We start from the raw sequence: 15,539 nt of genomic DNA, 5'->3' as shown, positions 1-15,539 counted from the left end.
AGCCTATCCCGGAGACAATTGGCCGTCCTGGTGGGTTATTGTGGGTCTTGTGAATTTTTGGTAGGAAATAGAAGACCGGTAGAATCAGATGCGGCTGTAAGATGTATTCTAGTTCTGCTTTGTTAAGGATTCCTTTGTTTCTTCCTTCTATAAGTAGAAGGTTCATTTCTTTTTTGTATTGTTCTGTTGGGTCCTTTTGTAGAAATTCATATGTGTCCTGGTCTGACAGTAGTCTCTGTCCATGATGACTACTCTTCCTTTGTCCGCTGGCTTGATGATGATAGAGTTGTTCTCCTCTAAGTTTTGCAGGGCTAGTTTATCTTTTTTCGTGAAGTAAATTTTCTTATTCCTGTTTCTATTTTTCCATGCTGTGCTTTTTATTGATCTGCCCAGTAATTCTATGTCATGGTCCACTACTTTTTCAAAGGCCTCTATACAGGCTCCTTTGATATGTCTAGGGTAGAATGTAGATTTGGTTTTTAGATTGGTATGTGAGTCTGTATCAGTACCATGGTCCTGTTCTCTCTCTCATTGTTTGTGAAAAAATTTCTTGAGAGTTAATTTCTGGGTGAATTTGTGAAGGTCTATGAATGTTTTGAACTGGTCAAAGTCGTTATTGGGAGCAAACTTGAGTCCTTTTGCTAAGACAGCTGTTTTTTCTTTGTTGAGCGTGTGGCTGCTCAAATTGAAAATCCCTAATTGTTGGATCTTTTCTTCAGTGATTGTTTCTTCTCTCTCTGTTGTTGTTTTGGACTTGCGTCCTCCTCTAGTTCCTCTTCTGTATTTTCCCTGTCGGATGTGTTGTGTTTTATTTTTTGTGTGTTTGTTGGCCTCAGATCCGGTGGGGTGTCCCCCCTAGGTATTCTAAAAAAAGATCAAGATTTTGTTCTGCCACATCTGTACCCATATGGGGGTCTGGTGTAATGTTCGTTGTTGAGGCATTCTTTTCTAGATTCTTGAGAATTGTTTTTGTTTTTTCCTGTTCCTGGTTGTGTGCTTCTGTCATGCCTCTTCTATAACTATCTCTGACTTGACTGGTGTCAAGAATGCCTGGGACTTGATTCCTTGGATATTGAAAATGAATAGCTCTGTATGGTTGATAAGTTCTCTCTCTGCTTGGCTTCATTGGAAGATCTTCAATTAAGGGTTTCTTATAGTGAGATTGCTGGAATCTCTGTGTGGTTGTGTAAGAATCTTCAGTTCTTTCTTTGTTCCTGATGCTGAACCTATGATCTGTTAGTCCTAGTTTGGTTCTTTGTGCTTGTTTATAGTGTGATTTGAAGAGTCCGGGATGAGAGTTGGTATCAGAATTGTCGTAAAATTGATTGTGGTGTCTATTAAATATTCCTCATTGGTGGTATTGATTGCTTGTCTTTTGTAAGGTTCAGGATCTTCTTCCTTCCGTGAAGTCGAGTCTGTCTCTTTGGAGTTTGCTCTTTTTGACTCTGATAATTTTGTTCTCAATATTCCTGAGTTTATTGTTGGTCATGGTTTCTAGGGTTTTGAAATCCTCCATTGCTGCAATGGGTTTTAATTTCTCTTGAATTGTTTTTATTTATTTATTAATAGTGTTTAGTGAGTCATTCCGATCGTCAATGATGAGTACCATGAGTTTGATGGAGCAATCATCCAATATTTGTTCCCATTTTTTAGTGAAATCTTGTTTGCATGACATGAAGGTGGGAGTTTTAAATAATCTAAGTCCTCTTGGGACTAGTTTATTTTCAATATATTTTTTTAAGGTGTTGGTTTCCCACCATTGTTGTATTTCAGTGATCATTAGGTTCTCCATTCTCCAAAACAACAACAGAGAGAGAAGAAACAATCACTGAAGAAGAAAAGATCCAACAATTAGGGATTTTCAATTTGAGCAGCCACACGCTCAACAAAGAAGAAACAGCTGTCTTAGCAAAAGGACTCAAGTTTGCCCCCAATAACGACTTTGACCAGTTCAAAACATTCATAGACCTTCACAAATTCACCAGGAAATTAACTCTCAAGAAATTTTTTCACAAACAACGAGAGAGAGACCAGGACCATGGTACTGATACAGACTCACATACCAATCTGAAAACCAAATCTACATTCTACCCTAGACATATCAAAGGAGCCTGTATAGAGGCCTTTGAAAAAGTAGTGGAACATGACATAGAATTACTGGGCAGATCAATAAAAAGCACAACATGGAAAAATAGAAACAGGAATAAGAAAATTTACTTCACGAAAAAAGATAAACTAGCCCTGCAAAACCTAGAGGAGAACAACTCTATCATCATCAAGCCAGCGGACAAAGGAGGAGGAGGAGTCATCATGGACAGAGAATATTACAACCAAGAGGCAATGAGACTACTGTCAGACCAGGACACATATGAATTTCTACAAAAGGACCCAACAGAACAATACAAAAAAGAAATGAACCTTCTACTTATAGAAGGAAGAAACAAAGGAATCCTTAACAAAGCAGAACTAGAATACATCTCACAGCCGCATCCGATTCTACCGGTCTTCTATTTCCTACCAAAAATTCACAAGACCCACAATAACCCACCAGGACGGCCAATTGTCTCCGGGATAGGCTCACCCACCACCAAACTTTCAGAATTTGTGGACATCATCCTCCAACCGATGGTCATTCAACAACTAAGTTATCTAAGGGACACCACACAAGTATTGGAAATATTAAATACAACCAAATGGGAAGAAGGATATCTCCTAGCAACACTAGATGTTAAGTCCCTGTACACGTGCATAGATCACAAGCAGGGCTGCAAAGGTGTGGAGAATATCATGAGACTTGTTCACAATTGTGAGGATGATAAAATAGAATTTGTGATCAAAAGTATCGAGTTCATTCTCAGTCACAATCATTTTTGGTATGGCAGCTCCCACTATAGACAGGTTCGCGGAACTGTGATGGGGACCAAATTTGCTCCAAGTTACGCAAATCTGTTTATGGCAGAGTGGGAGAACAATACAATTTGGGCAAACAACAAATATAGAGATCATATAACTATATGGCGACGTTACATAGACGACGTCATTATCATTTGGACAGGTGGAATAGAAAAATTTAACGAATTTGTGAACCATATTAACCACAACGACAAGCACCTCGAATTCACTGCCACATTCAGCACCAAATCTATCTACTTTCTGGATCTAACAATATTAGTTGAAGATGGAAATATCCAGACAAAAACATACACCAAATCGGTAGATTGCCATCGGTTCATACCACCAACAAGCAACCACCACAAAAATTGGCTTGACAATATCCCAGGAGGCCAGTTTAAAAGAATCAGAAGGAACTGTTCAACTCTAACCACCTTTGAAACACAATCGGCACATCTCAAATCAAAATTTCTGAAGCAAAAATACAACCCAGTCACAATAAACGAAGCAATATCTACTGCAAGGGATGCAGGTAGAAATAGTCTCTTGACATACAAGAAAAAAACAGAAGAAAACGCAAGTGCAAGATTTATTACCCAATATAATGACCAATACAAACACATAGAGAAAATCATCCATACCCACTGGCATTTGCTGATGAAAGATGACATTCTACAAGATATAATTCCTAGAAGACCACAATTCACTTACAAAAAGGCGGAGAACATCAATCGAAAATTAGTGAAGAATCACCTACCCCCAGAAGGAAAGAACAAATCCAAAGAGGGAACCTGGCTAGGGGGAAAAAATCCTAGCTTGCAGTACATCAAAACACAGAAACACAGTGCCAACAACAGAAATTACATCAAAAACTACTGGAATTACGTACAAGATTAAGGATACTATGACCTGCGACACCAAAGGGGTCATTTACATGATCACATGCCCACGTGGCCTACAATACGTAGGCAGAACAGCCAGAAAACTAAATACCCACATGGGAGAACACATCAGGAATATCAAGCACAAGCTAGATTCTCATAGTGTACCCGATCACTTCAATAAAAAAACATAACGGAAACCCTGACCTTCTAACGTTCACCGCAATAAAGAAAGTTAAAACAGCATGGAGAGGTGGCAACTACTTACGTTCCATGTCACAAGAAGAATCTAGATGGATATATAAATTGAAAACCCTTGCACCTAAAGGTCAATATTGACTTTGAATTTTCAGAATTCCTGAAGGAATGAACTCCAAGAAATAGAAATAAGCTTCGCAAGTGCATCCTACATACATACCACCCTGGTCACGCCCAAACACTTCCGAACTTCGAAACTAAGTAGGGTCGGGCCAAACCAGTAATGAGTTGGGAGACGTCTCATGAAGATCTGGTTATGTAGCAATTATCACTGCAAGCTAATCCTTTTCACATCAAGGAGCTCAAGATAATACTCTAAAAGAGACCAATATCTATCAACCAATATGAGAGACAACTACTTCTACAACATGGGAATAATATCTGATCTAGAACAATTCAGTACCACCATACCTTGGATTCTTCAAATATCATAACTGCATAACTAATATTCTAAGATTCTAATAACACCCCCAACACCTACTTTACTCATATTTACTAATATCTAATCTAGAACAATTCAGTACCACCATACCTTGGATTCTTCAAATATCATAACTGCATAACTAATTTTTTAAGATTCTAATAACACCCCCAACACCTACTTTACTCATATTTATATCTATATATTATATTTCATACTTTTATTTTTTTGCATCTCAACATTGTTTACATTGTTCAATATACTCCCCCCAGTGTACTTCCACTCTGTTTACAAAAAACACCAGGTGTACCTATGTGAGCAATCAGTATACTGACAACCAGTGAGCTAATCACCTGATAATTCACTACCTACTATTCCTTATGTACACATCCATAGGCACTTAGGCTGGTATGATTTTTATCCTATATGATTTCTACTCTATATGCGTTTGTACTATACACTGTGAATACTGAGAATGGGATTTAAATGGAGACACTATAATAATCAGGATCACAAGCGGTTAAAAAACTAATTTATTGCTGATGACTGCAAACTGGCTGCCAATGAGCAATTAAGGAGGGATAGAGCAAGCCTTTTAAATAAAGGACAGCCTGCAAACTCCACATCCACACAGCCCTGACGAAGTCCGCACAATCTCTAGCGGGTGAAACGTGTTGGCCACGCCCCCTCTACTCGCCGAGTTGCCGGACGCACCCCAGAAACAACTACACCGGCGGTGAGGGATTTGTGCACACCCTCCACCGGAGCGACTGAAGAAGCAGCTGCCCTTTTCCAACCAGGCGGCAGCCGTCTCTCACACAGGGAACAGCCGCCCTACGTCTAGAAGGAGGCTTTTCTCACATCTAAACAACTCCTACAACCAGCCACCGGTCTGCCACTCAGGATGAGGTAGGGGGTGCATGCACTCACCAAACATTCATTTAATCTACTAGACCCTACCCAACGTCCTCTACACCATTGTTATTAACCTGCAGATTGCTGAACTGTATTTCTGATGATTCTGTGACATCACAACAATGGACAGTAAATCTACACCTGTATTATTCAAATTCCATCAGCACTGATATTATTATAATTAGGACTGTTCCAACAGTCCCACTTTACCTATATTATAATTTCCATTGGCGGTATATTGCTTTTCTTTCATCATACTGTCAGACATTTGTGATTGTGCATTTTTAATTGTATATTTTAAATTGTGTAACATATTTTCCTCTATACTCATTTCAGACCTTGTCATTTTACTATTTTAACTACATTAAACTTTATCCCTTTATGCTGACTCATTAGTCCAATATCTATAGATCTAGTTTCAATACTCATTAACAAGCTCTTACATTGCGCTACCTACTAGACACACCTTTGTACTATCAAATCCCTTTCTTGGTGATATTGGGGAAACCACCAGTGTCTAGAGCTGCAATAGTAACTCACCTCTACACTCCCAGTTATAAGTAGCGCACTTACACCACTTCACTTCATTCATATACCAGTCCACATATAATATATTTTCAGCAGTATCCAATGTTACATCACATGGAAAACAAAGCAAATAATAGCCTATATAATTGTTTCCATATCAAAACTAATGCAAAATGTGATATTAATAATAATAATAATAATAATAATAATAATTTTATTTATATCGCGCTTTTCTCCTAAAGGACTCAAAGTGCTTTACATTTACAGTATAAAATATAAAACAAGCTTTTACAAGGGACATTAGTGAAATGCTTGGGTGAATAGGTGAGTCTTGAGTCTATTTTTGAAGGATTCTAGAGTGGAGGCCTCTCGAACTGTGCGGGGAAGTGGGTTCCATAAGGTTGGAGGCACGAAACTGAAAGCTCGACCCCCAGACGAATTCCGTGAGATTCTAGGTACTGTTAATAGTCCTTCGTCAACGGATCGCAGTAATCGAGTGGGACAGTAGGGAATCAGAAGCTGCTTCAGGTACCCTGGGCCATGGTCATGAAGGGCTTTGTAAGTTATTAATCCAATCTTGAAAGCAATTCGCCATCTGACAGGCAGCCAGTGAAGGGAGTAGAGAATGGGTGTTATGTGGCTGGAACGGGGCTGGTTGGTTAATAGCCTGGCAGCTGCGTTTTGTACCATCTGCAAGCGGTGTAATTCTTTTGCTGGGAGACCGAGGTAGAGGGCGTTGCAGTAGTCTAGGCGTGATGATATAAATGCATGTATGACTTTAGGCAGATCTTCTGAGGGAATTAAGTGCTTGATTCTGGCTATGTTCCTCAGATGAAAGAATGAGGATTTGATTGTGGCTGATACCTGATGTTTAAGTGTCAAGCCACTATCCAGGACAACACCAAGATTCCGCACATGTTTAGTGTTTTATAATTCTGAACCCACAAGCGTAAGTCCTGTTGGTTGGCTATGCTGTAGCCCTGTCCTGTGACCTATCATAAGAACCTCTGTTTTATCAGGGTTCAGTCGCAGCCAACTGGCACTCATCCACTCCTGAAGCTCAGCTAGGCAGCCAATTAGGGTTGTTATTGGGTCATTTGTACCTGGAGCAAAGGACAGGTACGGTTGTGTATCATCTGCATAGCAGTGGTAAACCAGGCCATGACGTCTGACTATTTCACCCAGTGGCAGCATGTATACTGCAAAAAGCATGGGAGATAGTATAGAACCCTGTGGGACACCGCATGGAAGTGATACTGGTGATGAAGAGTTTACTCCAGAAGAAACTCTCTGTGACCTGCCAGTGAGAAATGATTTGAACCATCTAAGGACTGTGCCATCCAGTCCACAGAAATTTTTCAGGCGCTCAATTAGAATCCCGTGGTCCACAGTATCAAATGCTGCTGAGAGATCCAGAAGGATTAAGATTTAACAATCACCTCTGTCTCTTGCCATCAGAAGATCATTAAGCACACATACCAGGGCTGTTTCAGTGCTATGTCTTCTCCTGAATCCTGACTGGAATGGATCATAAATATCATGGGTAGACAGGTGGGTTTCCAGTTGCATTGCCACCACTTTCTCAATGACCTTTCCTAGAAAAGGAAGGTTTGATACTGGTCTATAGTTGGTCATGCAGTCGGGGTCTAAATTAGTTTTTTTAAGAAGTGGTCTAACCATTGCTTCCTTTAGTGGTTCTGGAAAAATGGCTGTTTGCAAAGAGCATTGAACTATTTTTGCAATTACAGGGCCAATAATGTCTATACACCCTATGAGAAGCTTGGTTGAGGCAGGGTCCAGATCACAGGTGGTGGGTCGCAACATTCTGATAATTTTAGCAATGTCTTTTGCATCCATTATGTCAAAGCTGTTCCAGGGAGACAGGTGGCTTACCTTGGCAGGCTTGGTAGTTTGGCACTCCTTTGATGGCACTGTGGGGATTCCAGCCCGGATGGAGGATACTTTATCTGCAAAGAATTTTGCAAATATTGAGAAAAAGAATATATATTAATATATGGTATACATAGTTTAATATACAGTAGGACCAATCCTGGTAAAAATAGAAAGAAAAGACTCCTGCCCTAATGGGGGAAGACCACTCAGCCCTACCCACGTTTACCCTTGTGGGTAGTGGACGGGTCAGAGGGAGAAGACCTCCTGGGTGCAGGGTGAAAATAGAGACAGAGAAAATGCAGTCGGTTCCTACTTTCCCTGCTGACTCCGGTATCCCCCTGTTGCGATTACACAGTGCAGGGCGGAATCACCGGTGACAGTGGATAGGCTCCGATGTGAACAAGCTCTCTATGTGAAATGCGCGTCATCAGCCAGCGCCAGGACTCCGGGTTTCACAGGGCGCCCATGTGACCCGGCTACTGACGGCGGCAAGACTGTTCAGCGGGACGCTGTTCCCGACCATCCCTCCCCTGCCAGACCTCATTGCTGGGCAATCAGGTAACTCTGTCGGCCCCCTCATCCCGCTGTCACCGGTGATTCCGCCATGCACTGTGTAATCGCAACAGGGGGATACCGGAGTCAGCAGGGAAAGTAGGAACCTACTGCATTTTCTCTGTCTCTATTTTCACCCAGCACCCAGGAGGTCTCCATCTCCCTCTGACCCGTCCAATACCCACAAGGGTAAACGGGGGTAGGGGTGAGTGGTCTTCCCCCATTGGGGCGGGGGTCTTTTCTTTCTATTTTACCAGGATTGGTCCTACTGTATATTAAACTATGTATGCCATATATTAGTAGTATATATTCTTTTTCTCAAGTTGACATTTTGCATTAGTTTTGATATGGAAACAATTATCTAGGCTATTATTTACTTTGTTTTCCATGTGATGTAACATTGGATACTGCTGAAAATATATTATATGTGGACTATCTGACAGGGGTTAATTATGAGGATGTGATCAGTCTTGCTATATTCAAACCACACCCATATTTAGACCATGTTAAGTCTAATATAGGATTGATTTATTGAAGTGTTTTTTTTACTGATATATTTCACTTTTATTTTTCTTGTTCTAAAGATGGTCTGTAAATATGGAATTAATGCAATGGATAATGGTGTATAAAAACAATTAGCACACATTAGATTACAGCTTATTGCCACAGTAACAGTCCTATATTTAATTTTGAGCCAGTTTTACATTCTATGCTCCTAATGGGAGTAAGAGATCTGCAGCATTATATGCTTCAATTGCGAGCAGATCTGTTAAGTATGTCTTTTTATGTTTGTTTGTCTAATTGATTAAAAGTTAAGTTTTATGCTGTATTAATATATTATGTTGTGATTATCTAATGTCAAGAGTGCACCAAAAATGGAAAATTCTGTTTTTTCGAGTCACTACTCTTATGACTCAACACCTACTATATGAGTACTGTTTGTACTTTTCCGGTGGTGCACCACCAGCAACTTTTTGTGAATTATTAAGGAATTATATCCTGTTTTCAATTTAAAATATGCTGGCTATTGATTATTGTATCTCTATGATTGCTTTAAATAATTGATTTTTTTTGTCCTGTGCGGTTTCAAACCATCACCCCCCCCTTCCCTTGTTATAGAAGGGGCAATAAGGGAACTGTCGATCATACACTAAAAAAATCGAAGTATTTGAAAACACACACAAACCTGCATTTGAAGCTCTAATAATACTAATAAAGCTGCATACACACACAACGATTTAGTAAAAGAATGATTTTACTTAATGACTTTCGTTAATTTTTTCAAGGGAAAAATGAATGAAAATCATTTCCTAAAATCATTTATTTACTAAATGTAATGAACGATTTTTTTTTAACTACAAACGAAACGATTTTTGCATATTCCCTTACTGAAAATCGTTGGGTTGGTCAGTCTGACTGAACTAGAAACTACAAACCTGAACGTGCATGAATGATAATCGTTAATCGTTTTAACTCAGAAAGTGAACAATTTTTTCAATGATTGAATGATAAACGATATCGTTATCGATAATCGTTCTTCAAATTGTTGTGTGTGTATGCACCTTTATTCTTGGCTTAATAAATTGCGTAAACAAGGCTCAGTATACAAACATGACTTAATCCAGTTTAAAAAACTTAAAATGACAAAGGTAACAGCTGACTATGAGAACAACCAAGTCTATAATTGGATACATGGTGGTTGTAGTGAACACAAACGTCCCAATAAACGAGGAAATAGAAGACCTAGGGACAATTGGGATATGTCTCCCTACAGTTACTCCACCAGTGACTCTGATAGTGCCCAGCATAAGTATAAACGTGTTGGTACCCCTTTAGGGGAAAAGTGGTGTCAATTTGGTGCCAGACCACGGAGGAAGTTCACCAGAAGGGGGCATCAGTGGACGCGGTCGAAAAAGAGTAGGGAGACCGCCCCTGACAAGGAGGAAATAGTGTTTAACTTATCGTCTCACCCGTTATCTGACCTGGAAACCTGTTTTGAGTTTTGGACTTTCTTTTGTTCCTATGGCTAAATTGGATGAATTGAGGTGGGAAATTGAAAAATATCAATTTAATCGTCAACTTAAAATTCATGAGATTTTTCATAGTTGCAAAGTACCACCTCCATCCACCAAAAATCAGGCCTCTGATATACCTGTGCAATTGCGTAAAATATTAGGCAGATCACGATTTGACCTGAACTCTAATAATGCTGCCATTAAAACTTTTTTACGCATGGTTGACTATGATGTACATCAGAGTGGCGATATAACATCTAAATCCCACAGCAACTTAACCGCAGGCGAATGGAAAGCACTTAAAGATCTTGCTTCTTATTCTAACATCGTTATTCATCCTGCGGATAAGGGAGGAGCTGTGGTGGTGCAGGATTTATCAAAATACAGGTGACATCACTCTCCAGGCATTAGCAGCTCTTACCACCGCTTTGATACCACGTGGAATACCCAGATCTACTTACATAGCAGCCGCGAAAGACGAAAGACCGTCAGCAGCCACTGCATCTTGTCAAAGGCAATCGCCTTCAGCTGCAGCCGCAGCTTATTGTGGAGACAGAGTACCAGCAGGAACGGTCCTCGGCGTGGCCACACCACCTACAGCAGTCCACATACCGCAAATGTTTTGTGTACACACAGAAAACACCAGCCTGTAAGGACAGAGGTAACCCCTTTATTATTACACACTCTATGGTTACACTCCGTAACACTGGGACGCCAGTATGCATGTATTAAAGGCTGTGCAACGTTTAATCGGCTTACCAGTATTGCAAAATAAGGATTCTGACTTGATTCATGGTTCAATGAACTGATATTCTATGTGTGAAAGGATACATTGCAACAAAGTAACCATTTCATTTGGTTTGGAATCCACATTGATTAAATAGATATTGTTTTCAATTTCAAGTGGCTATGATTCAGGTGCAAATTTATATGCAAACTTTCTATGCTGCTATTTATATGTATCAATTGTTTTTTTTTTTAATCTATATTACTACCTGTTTGTGTTTTGATTATTCAACCATTAAAGGGTATTTTCATAATAAAGCCTCTTGTTTATTAATAGAGAGCAAACAGTTTTATATTGACTTTTTCTACACTCATATGTCAACACCAAGCGCAGTAATCCTTGTGTTCAGGCCTCTTCAAGTTGGCTTATTTTTTTTAACAATGATTATAAACTACGGGTTGTCACATATTATTATATATGTAAGACTTTAGAACAAGATGATTGACCACTTCCAGATATGTAAAAACACAGACAAGAAAAAGGGGACTGGAATTTATATTTCGATGTCAAAAATGGTGTATCTAAATTACTGCTGGAATGTTCTTTATTTAAAACCATAGAAATATTTCCAATGGAGAAAATAATCAAAGGAAGATAAAAACAAATATATTGTACATTTGCGTATTATTTATATCAAGACTTGAACATACTCTCCAATATTTAAGCAAAACAATTTATTTCCAGGTCTGCCATTTGAACTTTTAGTATCTGGGTTTATATACTGTATGCCCCTTAGTGTAGTTTAAAACCAAGTTTAATACATATTCAATCATATATGAATAATTTCTAGAAAAAAAATTGGATCCTGATATAAATCAGGTCATCACTCACATTTGTGTGATGACTTAACTGCAGCTGTGGCACATGTAGGTCACACCTAACGTGCACGCACGTGCCACAGCGATGGACATAAAGAGGACCAGGAATAAGGTTGTAAGTATAACGGGAGGGGAGGAGGCAAGGACAGGAGGGGCGGATCAGCTGAGGGGACCCGCAGATGCCAGGTCTATTTCACTACTAGTACTTCATGCGAATGGATGAGAACAAAAATCAGGAGTAACAAATGGAAATTTAAATCTAATAAAATTAATAAGTTACCCACAACAAAAGGATAATGACATACATTTGTAATTCCAGGACATAAGGCTCCTGTGTGATGATAGAAATGCTGTACTATTCCACAAAGGTCTGACATCATACTGCAGAGGTAACTGGGATGCTGACATTACTTGGTGGTAGTGCACTGAAGGGTGTATTAGGTAACTATAACATTTTACACACAGGGTAAAATTAAAGCTAATCTGATATATTTTAACGTAATATTTTTTTTATCTCAATAAAACCAGTTTGAATAATTTATTCTGCACAAAGAACTTTATTTATGCAACTATTTTTAGTTAAGAGACATCTCAACTACACAAGTGAAAGCATCTATGAGCTAAACTAGTATGCCACTTCTCATTTTGCTATGAAAGAGGCTGGGCATCCACTATATAATTATCTGTCAGATATCTTTCCAATCTGGCTGGTTGGAATGAAAACCTGGTAATGTATGGGAGCAAATGTCAATTGACCATTTGCTCACAAACACTGGAAAACAGACAAAAATAGTCGTTCTGACAAATTGATTAAAAGTTAAAAACAAACATATTTAACCAATTTGAACAATTGTTTTTTGTCCGTTTTCCAGTGTTTAAGACCATATGATCGACTGACATTTGCTCCCATACATTACCAGGTTTTCATTCCAACCAGTCAGATTTGACAGATATCTGACAGATAATTGTATCGTGTATGCCCAGCAAAAGTGAGATCATCGTCTGACTAATTATCAATTGCTTAGATCAGGGGTAGGCAACCTGTGATGCTCCAGCTGCTGTGGAACTCCACATCCCAGCATGTCCTGCCACAGGAGTTATGTTAGGGCATGCTAAAACTCTCGCAAGGCGGGTTGTGTAGTTCCAAAGCAGCTGTAGTGCCAAAAAGGTTGCCTATCCCCATTTTAGATCATAGACCCCACAAAACTGGGTGAGCGCATTGGTGGGATTGTCTTTATTTTGTTTTAATTAATATTTTATTCAATATATGAAAGACAATATGCAATGGAACCTACGTAAAGGTCTATAATTACATATGAATAATCCAGAACAATTGCAAAATAAAAACAAAAAATTAAAGAAGATAACATCTCCAAAGAGGAATATTTGTTGTACAAACTGATTTCATCTGAAATAATTTTTGCAACAATAGAAAGAGAGAGGAGGAAGCAAATAAAATAATAAATGATAAAAGAAGTGTGGAGTGGCAATCCACGTTAAAGGGGAGGCGGGAAAAAAAAAAAAAAGGAGGAGGTTGTGACCCAACTGAACTCCTGCATGATTATACATACACCTGAAGATCCAGATGTGTGTGTAGGTATAGATATAATAGAACTATCGTAAAGAGTACGTGTGACCAAGTGTCATAGAAATGCTGGGGCCATCTGAAAATTTGAAATCCAAGGATCCCACAGTTTAATAAAACTTTTATAAGAGTTACACAGAATACTTGTCATACCGTATATTCCATGGAATATATATGCCACACCTTGGCTATGATCTCTCTTAAAGTAGGAACCTCAGTTCTTTTCCAAGCTGCTGCAATGCTACATGTAGCTGCTAAAATTACATGCCTAATAAGTTTGTTGGTGACGAGTGGCATCTGGGATACATTGTGGCAATAGAAAATACTTTTAAAGGGGATGTTTAAACCGACCACTGTGTGAAGGAGAGATCTAATCTCATTCCAGAAAGGAACACATTTTGGACAGCTCAACCAGGTGTGCAAGAAAGTTCCAATGTCAATGCTACATCTTCAACACAAATTAGAAGCATCTGGGTGCATTTTGTGCAGCCTTCATGGGACATACCACCACGTGTAAAAGAGTTTGTAAGCATTTTCTTTTATGCATACACAGATGGAGCTAGATGCCACATTAGCTGCAATATCAGCCCATCCACCTCCCAAGCCAATTCATGGGGGTCTTTCAAGTCAGAGCCAGAGTGCTTTGAATATAATGTAGAGATAAGGACCCTTAGTGCTATAACCACAAAGGGTCAATTATTCACAGACAGTTAGTGGTCTACCAGTGAGCCAGCGTTTCATAGAGAAATGAAAATGCCTTAGCTGCAGGTATTGATAAAAGTGCTTGTGTGGTATAGCAAATTTGTTTTGTATGTCTGCAAACGTGGGAAATACTGGATCATGGGTAATTTCCTTCAAAACTCTGATCCCCCAGCTTGCCAATATCTTAAAGAAGCAGGACGACAGCCTGGCTGAAAGCCAGGATTATCTAATAGAGGAACTATGGGGCTCTGGTATGGAGCAATGTGAAACTGTCGATTAGCAAGATCCCATATTTCTAAGGAGAGTGATATGACTGGGTGAGCAAACACAGCTCTAGGTCTTGTCAGTCGGGGAAGCCAGAGAAGAATAGAATGCAAAACTACTCGTAATGTGCCTGCTTCAGTCATAACCAATATGCTCTCAGATTTTGGTTGGCTCCACAAGACACACTGAGCGAGCCTAGCTTCCATGTAATAAAGTCTGAAATTTGGGAGACCTAAACATACTAGATGTATGTTTTTGTAAGGTGTCATGTCTAATCCTCAGCCGCTTTTTGTACCATATAAATTGTGAAGTGATATGGTGTAAATATTTGTAAACATATGAAGGGACCCTCACCGGCAAAGTTTGAAATAAATAAATCAACTGCGGCAATAGATTCATCTTGACGAGATTGATCCGACCAATCCACGAAATATAGCAGCCATCCCAGTTGTCAATATCCATCATAAATGGCGCTAAGACTTTGGGATAGTTAGCCTGGAATAATTGATGATATTTGGGAGTTACTCTTACTAGAAATTATTTAATTTGTCGCCACTGAAAAGGGTAACTACGCTCCAATATAGTTTTGAGTTCTCCTGGAATATAAAAATCAAGAACTTCTGTTTTTTGTTTGTTTTTTTGTGCATTGACCTTATAACCCGAGTGGCTGACGCATCTTTCAATCTCTGTAAATTAGGGATGAGCGGGTTCGGATTTCCGTATCCGAGTCAGGCTCGACTTTCCCCGCCTGACTCGGATCTGAAATCGAGGCAAAACGTGATCATCCCGCCTTCCGGATCTCGCAGGTTTTGGATCCTATAAAAGGTCCCCCCGTCGGCGCTATTTCTCACTCCGGCTGTGGACAGTGAAGAGGGAGGGTGGGAGCTAGGGTTGGCTGGGCTGTGTTGTGCTGCTGTTGTCCAATAGGGGCTGGTTGGGCTGTGTTGTGCAGTCAGTTGTCCAAAGGGGGCTGTGGGGGTCATTCAGACCTGCTTGCAAGCGCAGGACGCTCGCAAGCGGGTCGATGG

Source organism: Taudactylus pleione, unplaced genomic scaffold, assembly GCF_031769625.1.
Source record: "Taudactylus pleione unplaced genomic scaffold, aTauple2 ptg000038l, whole genome shotgun sequence".
Classification (NCBI taxonomy): Eukaryota; Metazoa; Chordata; class Amphibia; order Anura; family Myobatrachidae; genus Taudactylus; species Taudactylus pleione.
The sequence above is the reverse complement of the archived record's forward strand: the minus strand, read 5'-3'. Positions refer to the sequence as shown.